Source organism: Cydia pomonella, chromosome 10 (assembly GCF_033807575.1).
Source record: "Cydia pomonella isolate Wapato2018A chromosome 10, ilCydPomo1, whole genome shotgun sequence".
NCBI classification, from domain to species: domain Eukaryota; kingdom Metazoa; phylum Arthropoda; class Insecta; order Lepidoptera; family Tortricidae; genus Cydia; species Cydia pomonella.
In genome coordinates this window covers 4,430,311-4,449,661 of record NC_084712.1, presented here as the reverse complement: position 1 = coordinate 4,449,661, position 19,351 = coordinate 4,430,311, and the positions used below count along the sequence as shown (strand labels likewise).

General features: G+C 37.1%; 1 protein-coding gene across 1 annotated transcript in view; it reads left to right on the top strand.

The window, feature by feature from the left end:
• Positions 1 to 85: 85 nt before the first annotated feature.
• LOC133521864 (axin) overlaps positions 86 to 19,351 on the top strand; it is a 99,377-nt gene continuing 80,111 nt past the window's right edge. Inside the window, exon 1 of the mRNA XM_061856967.1 lies at positions 86 to 433. The gene's annotated coding sequence lies outside the window, so the exon portion shown is untranslated. The remainder of the gene's footprint in view (positions 434 to 19,351) is intronic.

Below are 19,351 nucleotides of genomic sequence, written 5' to 3'. Positions count from 1 at the left end.
ATTAAAATTTACTATGGGATAATAACCCTTCGCCCTACATTTTTTTAAATTTGGCGCTTTTTTTACTGCCGGAAATGGCTTGACAGACTATATATGATGTTTTTCACGTTTTTCATAATTTTAAAATAATTGACATTTGCAGCGTGAAATGGAACGTAGAAGGTAGACAGTTACGTAAAAAATTACACTAGAGGTCGCTATAGTGCATCAACACCTCGAAGCAGCGACGTCAACGGTGCAAATATTTTTTGTTTTCTAAGTGAAAAATGTTGTTTTCAAGCCTTTTATAAGTTAAATTACTTTTTACAAAGTTACTATAAGTGTTTATCTTCAATCAAGTGTTAATTTTTTCCTTAGAAAGTCGAAAGTTTAGTGTTTGAAGTTGTAACGAACTCTGGGATCGCTCACTTTTGGGAATTCAGGTGTCAACGAGGTAAGAAACCGAAGCTTATTCCGAGATTGTGACTTCTATAATTAACACTATTGATACTAACACATTTATTAGCGTTCCTGGCCTTCGTAATTAGTTCAATGTAAGCTAATTTTGGAAGAACGCAGGTAATAGTTATTAATAATACTTTGTATAGGTTAGGATGTTTTGTCTTGTGTATGGATGTGTATTCCTCGAGTACACACGGTGCGGACGACTCTGCAGCGCTCGATGGCTGCAATTCGCTAATTTAAATAATCATTCAAAACTTTTTGCAAAACTTTGTTGTTTTCGAAACTTATTTTCAATATGTACATATTAATCACAAGAGGAAAGTTTAATAACATTATGTGAAAGTATTCACTCACTCAAATGTTGGTAGTATTCAATAGTTTAATTCATAGTGATTATTCCTTTAAGTTCTGGAAATGAGCACAGAAGTAACATAACAAACTGACTGACTAAATGATAAACCTATAACAAACTTTTCTTGCACTGTAGCCATGATAATGCAATTATGTTAAATAAGAAGATGTTTTAATAACCACTCAATATAAATTAATTGTAAATAATCATGTGCCACAATTAAATTTACTTACTGCCTTTATGAAATATGTAAATAAGTTTTATATGTAGTACAACTAGGTACTTCAAATTTATCATTAAATAGCCAATGTTTTACTTAAAACTTCTATTTTGATCCAATATTTGCTCACCTTTAGTCCTCTCATTTATTAATTTGTAAACATTGTTTGTAGTACTAAATGTGTTTAAACTTTACCATTGCTTTTCATCAATTTTGTCATAATTAAATTCCTATGGAAAGTAAAACCTAGATAAAGTGTGTCATTTTCTATGAAATAATAACACTAATATTTCTATAAGCCTGCTATTAAATCGTCGCTGTAAGCATCACACACAATTGTTGATTTGACGAAATAATAAAATTGAATGAATTAATAAATTTTCTGGTCTGATTGACATTATTGCCTTCCGGCTGCCACTTGAAATCCATAAAATAAAACTATGAAAATATTTACTTAAATGTTACATACATAAATTGTTCTAAGATTAAATCTTGTTTAAGGAATGTGCGCATCATTAAACTATGTCAATAAAATTAATAAATTTGTTAGTATTTTCAAAATGTTAATAGATTATAATTTTAAATAAAAGATTAAATTAAATGTTGTTAACTGCTCTTTAGAAAACTGTTTTGCAGATAGCAACCAGAGACTTTATTATTATTGCAGAAAACAACGGCCTACCACGAAAACTGCAACTTAAATTTTCTTGGTTGGGCTATAACCATCTTAGGGCCTCTTGCACCAATCACTAACTTGGGGTTAACTGGTTAAACCTGCATTGACCATAGTTACCAGTACCGTTTGACACTAGGTTAACGGTTAAACCAGTTACCTGGGTTAGTGGGATAGTGCAAGAGGTGTTTATTGTGATAAGGTTGAACTTAGGTATATACTGAACAAAAATATTTCGAATCATTTGCTAGCTTTCAGCATACCTAGTCAATTTACTACTACCTAAGTATCTACATATTAACAGTGAACAAACAACAACTAAAACTTTTTATTAATTATTAGGGCACAGCAGCGGATATTATAGATGACACTGAGAGAAGATGCAAAACAGCAAACACACATGTTTACAGTTAGTTATAAAAATAGAATTATACAGTAAAGTGCTTGAAATGATTTACACAGATATTTATTATTTTTACAAAACTTAACTGCAACTTATAACCACTGTAGACTGCCTGTGACCACAAACGTGATGTCATTTTCAAAACATCAGGCTAAATAATAAACTTAAGTGTACGCAATTAAGTCCTGTTTCAGTTTCAAAATTATAAACTGTAACCCTCATTAAAGAAACCATAACTAAAATCCTAGGAGTACCCTCTGAGGAGTTTAAACTTAAAATAGTTAAAACCTATCTAGGAATCCTTAGCAATCCATTTTCGGTAATGGAAACATTTGTTGGTAAATATAAACTCATAAGGAAACAGCCTCTTAGCTTAAAACTCATACACCAGAGATAAAATATCACTATCACTACACCTTATAAAACAAAGTCCTCCACCGCGCCTGTCTGTGTGTATGTATGTTCGCAATAAACTCGAGAACTACTAAACATATTTTTATGCTGTTTTCACCTATGAATAGTTATTCTTCAGGAAGGTTTAGGTGCCAAGGCAGGTCCCTACTCAGTAGATACTAACTTAATCGTAAACAGCCTGCAGCCTAAAACTCATACACCCACTGATCCATCAATCAAATATAAAATAATAAGTAACCTTTACAAAAGCCTCACCAGTGATTTACATTAACACATACAAGCATAACACTAACACGCATTCATGATAGAAACAGCAATATGTGCCGTGGATCCTTTAAAAAGAATTTACAACAAACATTTCCCTTTGTGCACAACATCAATGTTAAAACCTATGTAAGAATCCTAAATAAATCCATTTTCTATAAGTTTGTAAGCTTACAAACTCAGAAGCAAACAGCCTAAAACTACATACAGCATCAAAGATAAAATAAAAATGTTAAAATAATAAATAATAAGTAACCCTCACAAAACCTCACAAGTGATTTACATGTCTTATTAAGACAACATACAAGCGTAACACGCATCCACGATAGAAACAAAGCAAAATGTGTCATGAATCCTTTAAAAAAAAAAGAGTTTTGCAACAATCAATTCCCTTTGTGCGCGACATCAATGGGAGCGGTTGCTGTGTACCTATCCTTTGATCTCGCCGCCCTCTGAAGACGCGACAGTGCGCTAATACTGCCGCCGCAGGGAAAAAGGGCCCAAGCGACGTGAGGAATTAAATTCTAATTTTAAAAATGTTTTCTAATTCAATGTTCCAATTTATTTGGCGATGTTTTGGATAACTTTAAAATGTTGTTAGTGGATTTATTCGATCTTTTTATTAATACTGATTTAACTAACTGTATGCATTGTATAATTAAAAGCTTTCGTTTTGATGTTCTTCTTATTCTCGTGCCCAGGTTACTAATTTAATACAAGGGATGTCAACTTAGTAGGTTTGATTTCTATTTATTAGGTGCCTTCTTCAATTTTCAACCGACTACAAATATTTAAATTCCATTACTGCATATAGTTTACTTTCCCTGGAAATTACAACATTTATAACTCTTATAAATAAATTAAATATTATAGGACACTATTACACAAATTTACCAATAGAGTTTTATATTCTAAATACTCGTGTGGTCGCCTTTTTGTACTAAAAATATACATACCTATTAATAAACTGAAATAGATGCCATATTCATATACTAAGAGAGAAGAGAAAGTGGCAAACCCTCCTACCGGAGGCCGGATTCGAACTGGCGTCTTTAGCTTACGCGGGCTGACGCCCTGGATGGACCTCTAAAATAATTTCATTTGTTCCCAATGTTCACCTGGGATTGTAATCAAGTAAAACCCCAACAGACAGTTATTTTTCTGAAAATCTCCGCTCGCCTGAACTCGAAACGTGGCATTGTCCGAGACACGTAGACTTTATAGGTGCATTACTACCTACGTTATTCAAAGGGCAAAAGACAAGTGCGGGTAGTCAACTAACACGATCGACAAAGCGATAAGCTCCCGCACCGCTGTGTGCTCAACGGGTTTGTCGCAAAAATATATGCGCGTAGATACGGGATACGTCGATTGTTGTATTGTAAGGCATTATTTATCTATAGACCTTTGTTGCCGGAAAATAAAAATATTTTATTTAGTCCAGAGTAGAGATGACACCGATTAGACTAATTTGATTGCTTTAAAGCCTTGGCTGATATAAGTGATATACATATATGACTAGTTATGTAATTCTGAGATAAATATTTTGAAACAAACTCGCACGCATGACCCATGATCCATGACCGATATAGACCCGAGCAATATACATATGTATTTATACTTGCCCCCTTATTCATACACGCACTACAAGGCTCATTAGTTAATTTATATTGTATCCCTTTCTTATAAATACATAAGTCAAAATGACAGCGCGTTTATGAATAAGGGGGTTAGAAGATACGTAGAAAACATCCATTACTCGGGATTCTCGGGAACGAGTTCAACGAATATTCGTGTACACAAAGATATGTCCAGATTCGAACCCTGAACCATCACCTATAATCTAACCTACCAATCGTTAATTAAGAGTCAAAAGATATTGATATAATGTTTGTAATAAATGAGTTATAAAATATCATTCTACTTTGTTATACTGACTGCTGACTGCTTATACTCATTTCTAGATATAATTGCCCAACATACGCATAATAAAATTGTAAGCATGAATTAAGATCATTAAACGCTTTTTAATATTAATATTTGTAGGAAAGGCTAAAGGTAGTAAAACTTTATGCGGGATCTAATTTTACAGGCAAAATCGTAAGGTGACCGAATTTCAAAGGAACCAATATTAAAACAATATTCATTATGCTACAATGTTCTTGTTAAGGTATATTATTGTATGTCGTCAGAGTAATAATGTTTATTATAACTATTACCCCAATACCACGGAGTCCCGAACTCGTGCTTAAGTCGAACTTGCAAAGTAATTTGCAGAGGTATAATTGCTTTTATTGCCCTTTTGATGTGTCGCGCGGGGCGCGGCACTTGACCTTTACCTCTGCAAGACACGTAAAACGTCTTTTAATAAATCTCTGATGAACAGAAACATCAAAGACTTATTTAAGAGTTCTTGCGGTGCTCGCTGTGTTTCTCCCAAGAAACACCGGCAAAATTAAATTTCTAAGAAATTTTATTCGCTTTTATTCACGGTTAAATAAACAAGTCTAAACAGAATACTAGGTACATAATTAGAATTTTTAATGAGACCTATCATACGCGGCAGTTAATACTATTTGAAACTGGGACAGTCGCATCCAGACTAAAGGGGACGATTCAGGCTTTGTCGTGTAAGTGGGACTTACTGCTTTTATACGTACTAGCGAACGAGATGGAGACTTTGCGAAAGGTCTGAGCCGAGGCATTAACCTTTTTTTGGTCGTTCGGAGATTGTCCGGTTTGTCTGTACGTAATTATGCACTTGATATGTCTACAACTACATTGTACTTACATGACTGGGTAGGCAGCTGCGGTTGGATCTGATTTCTTCCTTTAGCGTGAAACGTAAGCAGCAAGTATTCTTTTTTTACAAATATTGTCATCTCTAACATGCTAAAACACGAATGAAGTCTAGCATAAGTCTTAAGAAGTTCTGATATATTATCTGTGGTACCTATGTGTTTGTATTTTGACTAAGCACCTTTAACTGAACCAAACTGAAGTGTAAATGTTGACGCTGCACCCTTCATGTAAATACGAGGGTGAAACAAAAGTAAACTTATATTCGACTTACTGATATTAGTAATATTTAAAGCTATATGTTTTTACGATTTAGGAGCGTTACAGAGTTCTTGAAGCATATGCTTGTTAATTACTAGTTGTAGATATTACATATCAGAAAAGTCCAACGTTTATGAATGATAAGCTGCAAGTATATGAGTAAGTTTTTTTTTTAATATTTATTATAAGTACATATAGATGCATATTAAACGATTGCATTAAATTGAATATCAAGTTCTCCCATGGTAGCCAATCTGGTGATTGGCTTTAAGTTTCCAAACTTGCCTCCCAATACTTTCGATCTAAATTGAAAGATTCGTAATCCTTTTAACGTGAACGTCTTCAACTATTACATGCGGGTAGCTGACGCCAGCAAATTTTCCGAGTCTTTCCGTGGGCTGTTTGTGTTGCGTGCGAGTTCGTAACTACGATCCGATCATTACACAAATGCGGGCTGAAAGTTTGTTTAATCTACTTTTTATTTGGATTCCTTGAATGTTTAGCTAGTTCACTTGTCCTATCCTATGAGTGACGTGGTATCCACCCATTGAATTCGAATCTCTATAGCTTGTCTGTTATAAGACAAAAAAGATGTACAAAGCGCTGCTAAGGTACTCCCTTTTGCTTGTTATGTACAGTAGGGTTCAAAAGTGCATGGAAAAGTTATGGATGAAATTATTCATAAATTGTCCATGCAAATTTGAACCCTGATGGTACATGACTAATAACTCCTGTTGACCGGTTTTATATGGCTTGAAAGCACTCCGGGTCATTGTGAAATACTTGAAAAGCCATAAAATTTTCGGATGTCTTCTAGATGTTGGGAATTTTTCCTACTTTATGTTACGGCAAATCACTGAAGAAGATTTATGAACTAATTCAATTTACAACAAAGTGAATCAAATTTGGTCTGCATAGATCTCATAAGTTTTTGTTGAGCTACAGCTGCCCAAAGCTGCTTGATTTTTTTCAATATCAACAGCTCCGGAACCATAACAACCAAACCAAACCACCCTTATTGAAGGCACTACCACTACCTTACCTACCCTATACATTGAACGATTTAAATGGGATATATAGTTCCAAGTTGCATTATGTTTCATGATACAGCACAGGTAGCTTTTTGTATAATCTACTAGCATGTATTAGCATGTGTGTGTGTTTCTACATATTGGACCTTTATTGTACATAGATGAACGGATACTACCGCGAGCCAGGAACAATTTCTATGACCAATCGCCTCCCGACTGAAAACTCGTGTAGTGGTTAACGGCTAGGTATGATGAACCCTCGTGGACGTCAGCTACCGCTCCGTTGGTGGGTTGAGGAATGGCAGCCACCGAAATACGAAAAAAAAAATATTTCATTGCCTCCCGTTTGATACTTTGTCAAATGATAGGTTAGATGTTGTTGTTAATTAAAAAAAATCGTCAGCCGGTTATATCGCGGTGGTAAGAACATCAGCTTTTATGATAGCAAAAACAAATCATGAGACGTTGCATGTAGCATTTCATCAATCGTAATCGCCTAAAAAGCCATCAACGGATTACGCAATTTACACATTACGAATACTTTGCCGCACATAAAGTGGTAGGCGCATATTTTTTACATGTTCATTTTACAACTGACGGTCATTTACCGCGATAGAACCGGCTGACGGTTTTTTTAAAGTTTAAAACAGCATCTAAACTATCATCTGACAAAGTATCAGCCGGGAGGCGATGACTGACGAAATATGCTCCTGGCCCGCGGTCTATTACCTGCAGGCGTATTCCAACCAAAGGGAAAAATGTATGGGAACTTGGCTATTGAAATAATAAGTGCTTTCTAATTAGCATTCCTGCATTATATAATCTGTAGTCGAAAAACAAGATATTAAGTTGGTAATATCAAAACAAAACTTATATTTTAAATTGGCTAATCAATATGATTTTAAGTTATTTCTAAATTTCACCTCTAATTTCATAACGGTATAAACTAAAAAGGTTAACGAAAGGTCAGTTCAGGGTGCTGTTTGCATTATTTAAAATATTTTATTATATTTAGAATCCTTAAAATACACGAACGTGAGGTTAAGTTGGAACCAAATACTTGTCTAACGTTTCTCGGTCGACCCTAGTTGATTGGGCTAACGACATCGTCCGTCCAGAAGCCGTAGTCAAATTGATAGCGCACAATTAATGGGCACCTGGCTCTGCTAATCGACCGATAGAATTAAATGAACGGACCGACTAATTGCCCGGTAAGACAAAGGGGCAAACACTCGGCTTTGAGCCGGTCTAGTGTCACTCGAGGCGTGGACGCAGTTCGGTTGTCAACAGTTGATGTTGAGTCGAGATGGCATCCCACTCGAGAGGAAAGCGTGCGCTCGTTCGGGGACTGTAGCTAGCTGTGTTCATGCTGAGCTCAAGTCACTAGTCAAACAGCTAAAGTGTACCTCGAGATACATAACAACTATGCATGATCTGAGATCGCTTATACTGGTTTTATTCGCCCGCGCTTCATAGAAATCAGCAATAAAGGACGATGGGAAATCAAATACGTTTGTATAGACCAAAGTGTGTATAGCTCAAAGAATCCCAGCATTTCTATCGAGCTAACTTCGTTACAATCATGTGTCACGAAAAATAAAACCGCGCTTGAACGTAACCACACGAGAGCTATTGCAATCGTTTGTAAACTGAAAAATTCTTGAACAACAAACACATTTCTGAGCCTTGTGTGCAGTGCAGCTTAATTGCACAAGAATCGGTCGATAGTTCTCGTCCGTCTGTGGCGGGGCACGGCAATTACACCGTATTAAATCGAGGTTTGTTTCCTGGATGCCGTCTCAATCGAGACATGCTTGTATCGAACGTTTGAGATTGCTTGGATGTGACAATTGTTAAAAACTGGAAGATGTTATAGTGGCCTGGTAGCATCAAAATTCAATAAGAGAAGTAAGGAATGCCATACGAATGTCGATTTGACAACGACACAAATTATGAATTACCTTTTCGCACATGAACATATCTCACAGCGTTTTAGAATCAGAAATGTATTATGCGAGGAAATAAAATAAAAATATACCGTCAATTCATTTCATTAACTGTTCAGTCATAGTTAAGAAATAATTGATTTAAAGTTCATCGGTTTAGGAACGTACGATATCACAGACATATGCACTGTAACCAAATATAGATACGACCCAACTGCGAAAAATGTAAAACCCTCGTTCAAAAAGAAAGTTTCACCACATCAAAGCAAAAAGCCAAATAAACAACGCAGCACAAGCACTTCATTCACTGAAGCACATCCAACAATGTGTGACACCTGGTTTATTAGTGGAGATGGCGATAGGCGGCGCGTGCGCCTCTATTCCAAACCTTATTCTTATAAACCAGTATAACTAATACCTTGAGATGTTGAATAACTGTATGTGACTAGAGATATAGTTATTCTGGTTATCGGTTGGGTATGGCCGGTATGGGAATGTGTGAAGGCGCGACAAAGACGCGCTTAAGGCAAGAGCCCTCGCGGAGTCGTTATCGCGCACTCGCTGCTAACGATACGAGGCTCGTTAGAACGCTGATGCTGTGGCCTGCCTGACGCTATTGGAGTTTGGAGTTAGAGGCAATGCTTGGCTATAATGATGCCATATGCGATTGAAGATTTTGATGTCGCAGAGTTGAGGAAATGTACAGCTGCAATACTTGGAATGTAAATATTTATCCTGTTTTATTTAAAAAAAGAGGGGCTTCCGACATTCATGTAATGAAACTGCTAACACAACCTACTTACTAACTTGCTACTGCATTTCTCATATTGCGTAAGTTAGTAATGATTCTATAAACTTGTGCTTTTCAAATTGTGTATTTGCAATTTAACAAATTAACCCAATGAGTTGACCTTTTTGATAATACATACCTATACACCGTGTTTTTATTGAATTCCGTTGACTTTGGGGCATGAGTAACTTCGTTCATTTAGTGTCCACTAAATGGAATGGGTAAGGAAAAAAATATATGTTTTTTTTTAATAAAAAGTAAAATAAATGTTGCATATATCGTTGTTGTAACACGGGCATCACATTTAACTCAACCAAACAATTAAAAACTATGACATATCAATGACATTTCGAACTTCGAGCGTCCGAGAATAGTACTTACGTTTAGTAGCAAATACAAATGTATTAACTCGTACTAAACACTAATCAGTATGTAAACAGACCCCAAGGCAAGTGTACTCGCTCGTAGGGGCCTTAAAAGAAAACAATAAATTATTGATTATCTCCGAAATGGAGTTAATTAGAATACCGGTGTCTTTGAGAAAGTTACTTAATTTAAGCTTAGGAATGCTTGGAACCCTTGAAATTAACGGAAATCAACAAAAAACACGGCGTATACATAGTATATAAATAAACTCATAGAAGATATATTTCTTAGTCACCCACACTAGAAGCACACTAGTACACCCTACAGTTTTTCCTGCAAAACAAGCCAAATTCGTCGTTGCGCTTGTTAGCCTTTTAACGGACATAAGTGTGTCAGAAATTATGATAAATGTAACCCTGTCAACCAAATTATGACTAACGAAAATGCGGTCAAACTATAACATTCTGGACGTGATCGCTAGCAGTTTAGACTCTCCCATAACTAGACACTGGAATAATCTGCATGTAATTAATTAATGGGCAGAATTTTAACCATTATTAATATTTATTTTGTGATTATATGTAACGCTAAAATGTACCTTTTTATTTGTATAGGATTTAAATTTAATTTTAATATTTTAATATTTTTTTTTAATTTACGTTATTTTAATCATTTTATTGTAATATGGATCATTTGTTATCTGTAATAAAGAATTGAATTGAATACATTATGACATTTATGACTTAAAACTTTATGGGATACAATAGACCCTATCATAGCACAGCGACTATAGCTTCAAAATGAGTCCTACTGTTTTTGTAATTTCTTTCGAGTATTTTTGGAGCTAATTACAGTAATTACATTATATTAGGCTATAAATGTTCTTATTGACGAAATTAGGCACAGACAGGCAGGTACTCAACTTAATTGCATTAAATATCGTTTCTGCATAATGCTATTATCTTCAAAGGGTCCATGCTTCCATTAATACAGGTGCCCACCCCTATGAACTGCACAGTGGTTAGAGATAAAAAAAATACGTATTATAGAATTAATTTACAAATATGTAGATTAAATAGACATGAAACAAATAGAGTTAGACCAAGCTAAGTTGGCAGCGATTTTGATAGCCCAGACTGTACAACTTGTGCAAGTGTTATTTTAAACGTCGAACTTCTATGAAATTATGACGTTTAAATAACACTTGCTCAGTCTGGGTTATCAAAATCGCTGCCAACTTAGCTTGGTCTAACTCTATGTAGGCGTAAATAACATACTGGTTCCTCTCTTACTAAAACGTGTTGTCTTTATTCTTGGTAACTGATATAAAAAAGTTGTTTTGTGTCGCAAAAATATAGGTGATTCATAAAAACTGGCGATATTCCGGACTCAACTTTCATATAAAGTTCGCGTCAGCTTTTATTTTGTCGCATAACGCATTTAATATCACATTTAAACATTGGCAAGCTCCTGAATTCCACAATAATACTGCTATTACGAAATTTTGCTTTTGTGGTCCAAATTGACCCAATTCAGTGGTTCCCATGTGGTTCAGTCGGCCTGGGATGCGATGTGGTAGCAGTAAGTTAGCAAGCCATTGATTTGTATTTGACGCGTGTTGTGGAGCGGCGGAAGACGAGTCGGCGCCTCCGCGCAACACAGAGCCGTATCGCTTCCGAATGGATATGCTGGGAGGCCTACACAGTCTCCCACTACGGTCGTGCGCTGTCCTTATATACCCGACGGTGATCAATGCTGGGTATTCGATGCAGTTTGCTGAAGCCCGTGCCTATTAAGTATGCCTTCCGGCCAGGGTAGGGGCTGATGAGGAGGCACTGAGGAAACACGTCCGTTCAGCATAGGATTTATTTTGAGACCGAAGAAATAAGCTACCCACGTTCAGTCGGCGCCTGATTACTAAATCTACCCACATATGTCACAGTGCCGAGATGTGTTATGTGGTTACTTGCAGTTAAAGTCAATAATTTGAAAGAATATTTCATTCATTTTTGGAATATAAAAACATTGTCTAATGTAGAGGCGATTATCTACGTTAAAAGGAAAATGAATGTGATGTGTCATTGCTGCATTCAATGCTGCTATATCTGCGGCCTAATCAAATAGAGATGATAATTAGAAAGCGATGTAGCCAATGGAAACCAAATATCGATAACCATTTGCTAAATAGTAATTCTAACTAGTACTAGTCAGCTAGACACATACGAACCCATTTTCACGTAAAACTTATCTCCTAGCCGGCTTATCACACAACAGCATCATCCCACACAGCATTACTAAGCGGAGCTCCATTTGTCCCAAAACAGGAGTCAAACATCGATTAATTGATATCAGTTGTTCACACAAACTAGTGTATTAGTAGCTCGGGGGCGCGCCGGGGGTGTGGGAGCGGCGGCTCGGTCAAAGGGCCTTTGATGTTTGCCGCGGCTTAATGCAGCGCCCGCGGCCCGCGCCCCGCACCCCGCACTCATCATTAGCAATTTCCCAGTAATTTATTATCTTTACCGCTATTTATTTGTACAATTTTACGGACGTACGCCACACCTCGCCTTTGACAAGTCATTTAGTTAGCGTTTGCGGGGTCTAAACCGATTTTAAAGCTTCAAAGGAGCAAGTTCGGTCGCGGGACTGAATTTTAGCTTTCATTAGGGAAATATTGCAGCTAGTTTGAACAATGTGAAACGGACGTTTGTGTAACATATTTAGAAGAGCATCCTAGATCAATGTTTATTAACAAGAACAAGGGCAAGATCTTTATTGCTTTGCCAATGTTTAGTTATTTTTATATATTTTTATACAGTTTGTAGTAAAAATAGGAGGAAAATACAACCTCGTGCTTAGGGCCGCGGGGAGAATTAAGATATTTAATAAGCACCTTACATATAGATAGTATTACTGACTGGAACGTAAAACTGTAAAGTGTAATTAATTTAATATGAATCTGCATCGCTAAATAATTGTATATAAGCCGCTAATTATTCCGTGTTCAAGTAATTTACAATTTATTTACGCATTATGGATGAACCTAAAATTTATTTTAATTAATATAATATGCTAATTAATAATTACGTCATGAGCACACAATTATAATAACAGCATAAAATAGAATTGTCTCCATAATTATACGTGCTAATTCTATTGTACATTAAATAGATACAATTGGCTGATCTACACTAGTAATCAGGGTATCTCTTGGTAAAAAACCTAAGTTTAAACTAATCCCAATGAAACTAAAACTACCGATCAGTAAAAACCGTCCCGAAGGACTATATAGGGTTGTTATTCCCACTACTTTCATATCGCTTGTCTCAATAAAGTTCTGATCTCCACTTATGTAGAGTCACTTTTGAGGTCAAGTTGATACTCGCCTAGTTGAATCGGCTGACTGGAACCCAGAGGCGATAGAAGCGTGTCAAATTGTTCGATAGATGGCCGCCGGCTGCACATGAATAAAACATGCCGGCAATTCTGCCATAACCCGCACAATGGCAATAAACTTGATGCCGCCATCAATCACGACTTCGACATAAAACATTGGTTATAATACTCATAAGCGCCTTTGAAGCGCCGGTTGGTTATAGCGAAGTGGCGTCTGATGCGTCTGTCTTGAATACTGGTAGCAAGTGTAGCAACTATGTCGGCCTGAAACGTTTTTATGAAAAAAGTAACTGCTATAGTGGTGTTTGCTGGCGTCACCGATCATACAACACTCTGACGTGTGTAACTCCAATACATTTTATTAATTTATGCTATTTTTAGATTCATCTAGATCTCTGACCGCAATATTCCAGTGACTAAAAGAAAGATTGGTGAGGTATTTAGTAAAACAACCGTTCGGACCAATGACTGGTTTATTACTGAAACATGCAGGTATATAGCGTCAACAGTCAATACATATAAATTGGTCACGGTGGAAGAGCCTCTAACCAGTTATTTACGTTTGTTGCCACTAGAGTATCTGCAATTTGCGCTTATAGGCGCAATTATACCAAATGATCTCATTACCTAAAGTTTTAGGCACCTTCATCTACCTCGGGCTGGTAAGACCCGACAGATTTTGACTACACATTCCTGGGGTCATAAAGAGCAAAAAAGTTATACAATAAATGATATGAATATGAGTTTTGGTCAAATTCGACAAAAAAAAAAGTTTTTTTTTCTGCACACGAAACGTTATTTTTTTACATCGTGGCGAAAAAAGAAACATTACAACGAATAACTAAAGTTTTTTTATATACAGATAAAAATTGCGAGTTTCCTTTCAAGCATTAATGACTGTCAGTAGATATGTCTAAACCAAGTCACATAGTGGTAAAGTCGCAGCCAGAAAGGCGTTTTTGACAAAGTTATTACAGAAACAAATTTTCACAAGAATTGACATTATCTCTAAAACAAGACCGATTTCAGAAAACTTTGTATGACATTTAAGTCTCTAAATGCAGTCAAGAATACACCTTTATGATCTGTCGGGTTGGTCACGGTGTATATAATACTGGTTTTGCTATTACTATATAAAACTGGGAAAAGGTGATACCTAAACCTGTATACTGTGCATTGTACAAGTTTCACACCGCTACCTATTTAGGAAGCTCGTTTACATTCGCTTGACATTTCATTAGCTAAGCAAAACCTTCTTTTTTCACAAACCGCAGCCCCTTTGTGCAGTAAGTCAAGTCGCGGCTGTATTAAAAAAACGTGTTAGTGCCGAAAAATTCTCGGGCACGTGCCTTCTGCGGGCACACTTGTGGCGTGGGCTCATTAGTGCCGCGACGTGCCGACATGGGCACCCGAATGTAGCACGTATGTACAGGGCTTAAGGAGTAAACATTGGTATAGGTTAGGAAATATGAGTGTTGTATGTACAAACAGATGGTCAATTTATGTCAATTTATATATTGTTATGACAGTCGCGTCCGTGTATGCAATTTTAGGGCCTGTTCACACATTAATAGTGTTTAGTGAGAGTTCATACATCTAGTATGTATAACGCAATAAACACTAATCAATGTTTAAAGAGGCCCCAAGTATGTTTTTAACGATTTTTAACTATTATGTAATGATGTTTCTAAGAATATTTAAATATTATAGAAGGATTCATGATCAAAATTACATTAATCACAATATCTTTATTTTGAAACGGTGATGTCAATGAAGCGAAAAAAAGGGCATTGCCTTTTTAGTTTTTCTTGTCACGGTTTTTTGCATGCATTTCTGTAGTCTCTTCAACTTTAAATATTATGTTATTATTTTAATTTATCACCTGTAAGTAATAAACCTGTTCATGAGCGTAGGCAGGCAGGTACAAGCAGCTGCCCCCCCTAGAGCGTAAATGTTACATACAATGTATGCCCCTTTGCGGCGTCTGCCCCCCCCTAGGCCACTGGCGATGTCAACTTGCCCCCCCCCCCTAATCTTTTATATTAATTACATTTTAGAAAAATAAGTCCCCGAAATTAATCCGGCTTTACTTAATATTTACTACAAACTAAAGTACCTATTAAGGTATATATATAGAAAATATCCTAAAAAGCCTAAAATATTCTTCACAAGTCAACCTTTAATATTGGCTGAATATGGCAACGTCGCATAAATAGCGTAATATCAATCAAAGCGCGAGATCAAAGGACTGAGACAAAGGCAGGGCGCCGCAGCGCTGACCTTACCGCGCGTTCCCGTCGCCTCCGCCAGAGCCCCGAGTCGATCATTCGACATTCCTAGAACCTGACCAGAGGGCCTACCGCGAACCACGTTCGACGTGTTGCCTCTCTGTCGCACTCGTAAATTCGTACGTAAGTGTGACAGGGAGGCAACACGTCGTACGTGGTTCGCGGTAGGCCTTCAGTTCTCTAATCTAAATCATTGCCGAATGTTACTTCGCATATTTCGCAACTCAACACAAAAATTCGTATGATATGATCTAACGATTACCGACAGTATGTTTGGTTGGACATAACTTAAACAGGCAATTTTTAAAACACTTCTTTTTGGGCAGCAGTAAATCTATTAAAAACACAAAATCAAATGTATTCCAAATGTAACAATCATTCTACCAAGTAAAACGTTATCATTATGGAAGGTAGAGGCAAGGAACAGAAACTCCTTAGGCAGAACTGTTGCAAAAGTGTCCAGCTGTCAGCTATAAATAATAGTTCCAAATCTCTCCTGAGTAGCGCTAGAGTAGCTAAGAACCTAGGCGTTATTGACGAAGTGAAGTGCGCTGTCTATGAATAGATTTTTTTCTCAAGTATTCTAGGTATTGTAGCGCCAGCTATTTATGGTTTTTTGTCGGACACTTTGGTATATGGAGATTTTGTTCCTTGCCTCTACCTTCCGTAGTTATCATAATTTGCCAGAGCTTACTTGTCAAAGTAAATCATGGGGACAATAAATAGTCATAGTCAAGTCATACTCTTTTATTCATAATATTATAAATATAACATTACTCAGTTATTATATAACATTAAAAAAAAAGTTCAAAAATAGGATTAAATTATTCAATTCCCTTTATAATTTGAGCCCTGTCTTGTGCGAGTGATCTGTTTGCACGGGAATGTGGTTAAGTATTCACTAACGTCATAAGAATAAATGATTTTTGTTCACTTTGAATAGCTCATGTGCTTGGAGTACGAGAAATGTTCGACGAAAAGGCAGAACACCACCTGACGCAGAACACCACCTGACGCAGAACACCACCTGACGCAGAACACCACCTGACGCAGAACACCACCTGACCACAGTATCTTTTAACAAGTATACGTGAGGAGAAGACATTGATACTGGTTCTCTTTACCGTTTGATTTGACCGTGTTTGAGGCTATTGGAATGACATATTACTTTGCCTCCGCTCGAGATGGCTCGACTATGATGGCTCATTCGGATACGTAACTTTTGCTAGTTTGAGTTAGTGTGTGAGACATTACCGTGACGTCTTCTAGGAGTAGTTGTAGAATTCTTGCCAAAGTAAGTAGGAATAGTTTTCACCTGTACCCGTACCATGAGTTACTGACAGTGTCAAAACTGACATATACGCTATCGAGAACGTAATTTACTTTCTATACATCTCGCTCGCACTTATATGCGAGTACGAGCGAGATGCAGAGAAAGTAAGTTAGTTCTCGATAGCGTTTATGTCAGTGCCGAACTGGTGGTAGCCACATAGTATTAAGTTTTTTTAGGCAAAGAAAAGAAAATGTCCCTGGAATTGGAAACGGTAATTTCATAAACTAGAATTTGGTTTATACATGTGTAGTGAAATTGAAACAAAAAAGAGCTGTTTTTTCATATAACTAGTGGCTCTGTGATCTGTAGACCTCACGAGCATAACTTAAAACTAAATAAATGTATGGCACGGTCATTTAAAAATCCAAAAACTGAATTGACAAAAATAATAATTATCGGACCTGCTCACAAAATTTCATGAGAATCGCTTGAGAATTGCAGTCTGTTGAGGAGAACATCCGGAGTTCCGGACGTACTCGTAGTTTTTCCCAAGCTAAAAAGGAGACTTTCGCTACCGCTCGGTCAAAAAACATTTGAAGTTTAATTTATATGTGGTGTAAGTAAAGGACGATAAGAAATAAATTAAATAGAAATTCCAAATATTCCGATCAATTTGATTACCATCCAACTCTATTTTCATGTAGCTATTTACCAAAATGTTATATCTTATGTTGTATACATACACCATTCTCTTTCAGGGAATAATCAAGCATTCATTTTAATCGTAAAGCAAAAGTCAAATAGAGATATTAATTCAGCACACAAGGATGTGACCGCACGTTTTGTCAAAGGCTCGTACGGCTGTAGGTGTTAGCCGACAAAGGCGCCGCACAGACGCTACGACTTATGATATTTGAGTTGCCGGGACTTTGGAAGACGTCGATGCGATACAGCGACAATGTGTGCCGATTAGGGATGGGGTTGGGGTGCGAAGTGTCGATGAAAAGCATCTTAAATCGTTAAAGCGCCTGTAAGTTTCACTACGCAGCGAAATAATACTTTGAAAACTATGTATTTTGTTTTGTTTTCTTCTTAGCGGAATCCACAAGCGCTTTCTCTTCTGGTAAAAAATGTGTGTGAAAAGGTGACCAATACCAATGAAATAGAACGTTTGATTAAAGTACAATTTTATTTTTGGTTTATTGGCGCAGTCGGTAGAACTAAATTGAGGGCCAGTAATCCAATCTAGATACTTTGGAAAAACACAAACTTGATATCACGTTCGTACTGATTACTTTGGCCTGATGCCGAATGTGTGATACTGATAATAATGACGGACAAAGTAAATCTTAGGTTTATGAATCAACCCGACACTGACACTTCTAACTGTTACAATTCTTTCACTATTCACTATAAAAAAATCACTTCTATCAAAAGATTCATGATACCATTCAAGATCTTCGGTTGTTAAACACAAAGAAAATTAACATAGTCGAATTCTCACCCTTTTTGAAAATATGGTGACGGATGGTGGTGGAACATATGGTTAAAAATGCTTTAAATGTAAATTTTAAATACATACTTAAAAAAAACGAATTTTCGTCGCTATCTTAGTAAGCAGTCTGTGTTTAAATAAATAGGAGGAAGCTAAGAAGTAGAGACTAAAGCCTAAGATCTCTTTAGTTGGTAGTCACGCGCCGCTGAGCCAAAATACAACAAACGCGACGCAGATGAATCTGCAACTGCAGAGACGGATGATTCGAGCGTCTTTGTGTTTTATAATATTGCAGCGGCGCGTCCCTAGTCAAAGCTCGCCACAATATTTATCGGCGGCGCAGTATCAATGCGGCACAAAGCGCCGCCGGAAGCCCACCTCGCCCGCGAGCGTGGCTCGGGACACAAGCGGCAGCGGGGCGGGTGACAGCGGACAGACACCTACATGCCTCCATCAGCAGATCACCATTTAGTCTTAGTGTAAGCTCGCCACGATATCTATCGGTGCCGCTGTATTAATAGGGGCACAAAACGCCGCCGAGAGCCCACTTTCGCGAGCGTGGCTTGGGACACAAGCGGTAGCGGGGCGGAGGACGCGAAAACATGCAAAACTGTAGGACGCGCCGACCAAGAGTCAGCAGATCTTGGTAAACTGCAACCAAGCTACTTGCTCGTTGCAGGTAACCTTCAGAGCCCTGAGATGGGATGGCGCAGACAATCCTACCCGACACACGGGATTTTCTCGAAGATTTAGAGCCCTTGAGATAGAGCTACAACGTGAGTAACGTGATTAATCTATAAATGCCACACATGGCCCAAGATGTCATCATCAATTCATGACACTCATATTTACACTCAAAATATGCAAACATATTTTAATGAACAATGCAAATTTGCGTCTACATTTACTTTTTTATAAGTGGTATCCGCGGGATAT